The following is a 2,178-nucleotide window of genomic DNA, read 5'->3' on the forward strand; positions in this document are numbered from 1 at the left end:
GAATTTAAACTAGGGTAAATTACAGTTTTCGTCCTTTATGTTTGTACTGGATTGCAATGGATGACCTTTATCTTTAATAATTATAGTCACAGTCCTTTTTTTTGTAAAACCTGTTACACCGTACGTCCTTTGACTCTAACTTGGTTAAAAATTTCAGTTAACTGAGAACATGTGCACAACATATGAGGGCAAAATGGTCATTTCAAAACAAGAAAACTTATATAAAAATAAAACCCTTTTATCTATCTCTCTCTCCCCCGTACTCTCTCTCTCTCTCTCTACATCATCTCTGTCCCCTCTCCCCTGTACGCACTACAAATCGAAACCCTAAACCCACCATCATCTCTCTACAAATCGGAACCCTAAAACCCCCACGACGGCAGCACCAACTACCACCATCTCTTTCTCCGTACCTGCACCCACCATTACCAACCCACCCACCTGCTACTGCCGAAGTTCATCGATGATCTGATTAGATGTTAAGCTGGTTTTAATCGATTGGTGAGATTTTTAGGGTCAGAAGGTGTTTTCAATTTATGGAAAGGTGTTTTCAAAACAAGAATCAAATATCATCCATTCAACTTCATCAGGAAAAAGGTATGTTATAGCATCAAAATTATACTTGATCATAATAAAGAAATAGTTAGAGAATAGTTAGTTAATCATGTAACTGTTGTAAGAGATGAAGATGTCTAACTTCTGTTAGTTACCAAAATTTTGGTTCTTATTAATTTATTCTTGTTAAATTGCTTATTTCCTCTGTTTTTATTTTTATTTATTTTTTTTTTTTGCTAATTTCACAAACTAACTAGACACAAAAACATAAATTAAAGTCAAATCTGTAGTGAACTAACCTTCATCTATACTTAATATCCCTGAACAACAACAACAGGAACATGGGTAAAAATGTAAAAGGGTGTTGTTAATCTTACAGTGTAATTGATGGCGTTAAGGTTAATTGATTCAGCAGTAAGATGAAGAGTTCGAACAGATCGTTCATTGGCTAATTAAACGGCTCTAAAGAAACTCATGATCTCGGCGAACTGTTCAGAGTATGCAATCGGAACAACGGGATTAGGGCTGGCGTTTTAGTAGCAGTACTGTACTCACATCTTCCTCGGAATCCATTTCAATTTCCGCCGTGATGGTTGTTGTTAGTGGAGGCGCCCGGCGATAATGAGTGGTGGCACTGTGGGAGTGGTGGTGGTAGAGGTTGGTTGGAGAGAGATGAATAGGAGAGATTCTAGGGTTATGGTTGGGGAATTGGGGAAGAAGGTGTTTATTTATTAATGAACAATTTAAATAAAAACATGAAATGACCATAATACCCTTAAGTGGATAGGCATAACTGAAAATTTTAACTTGGTTAGTGCTAAAGGACGAAAGGTGAAATGCGTTTTCCAAATAAAGGACTGTGACTGTAATTATTGAAGGTAAAAGTCATCCATTGCAATCTAGTACAAACATAAAGGACGAAAAACGTAATTTACGCTTTAAACTAAAGACATGTTTGGCATGGAACTTTTAACTTTAAGCTTTTAAGAAAAAGCTCATCCTTAATAAAAAGCCTTGTTTGTTTGAAGGAGCTTGAAACTTTTAGTTTAGAAGCTTGAAACTTTTAGTTGAACGCTCCTACTAGTAGCGTTTATAAGAAGCTACAAGCTTTTAGGGAAAAAATGACTATTTTAATCTCTAAAGATGATAAACTTTTTAATGCACAAACTTTTTAAATTTTTAGTTATGTCCATTTTGGTCATTTTATACATTTTATTAAAAGCTTCAGCTACTCTGCCAAACACAAAATATATCTAAAAAACTACAGCTACTAGCTACCAGCTTTCAACCACCAGCTACTTTTGCCAAACATACCCTAAAACCCTCAAACTTTAAGTAAATTAAAGGATTTTCATTTGGGTTCAAGAAACACTTTTAGAAAAAAGAAAAAATTGTAATATGGAGAAGGATAATTATCCTAACTCTTAAAAGAATTTTGTTACCACCTTTAGTCGGAATAAATTATTTATAGTGTATCCATTTTTTGATTTAATCTAAGAAAATAAAAGGTGGTTGCAACTTGCAACTTGTATTCCTTCCCTAATTCATCCACAAAGATTAAAAAGAACAACGTTTAGGACACAATCAAATTGTTAAAAGGGGAAGTTCAGTGCAACTTGCAAT

The 2,178-nt window shown here is 34.4% G+C and overlaps 1 long non-coding RNA gene across 1 annotated transcript; it reads left to right on the forward strand.

The window, feature by feature from the left end:
• Positions 1-257: 257 nt before the first annotated feature.
• Positions 258-1,457, forward strand: LOC110897713. Its single transcript, XR_002568894.2, has 2 exons — positions 258-597; positions 935-1,457. It is a non-coding gene; the product is annotated as an uncharacterized LOC110897713 (long non-coding RNA).
• The last annotated feature ends 721 nt before the right edge of the window (positions 1,458-2,178 follow it).

The sequence above is a fragment of the Helianthus annuus genome, chromosome 13 (assembly GCF_002127325.2).
Source record: "Helianthus annuus cultivar XRQ/B chromosome 13, HanXRQr2.0-SUNRISE, whole genome shotgun sequence".
Lineage (NCBI taxonomy): Eukaryota > Viridiplantae > Streptophyta > Magnoliopsida > Asterales > Asteraceae > Helianthus > Helianthus annuus.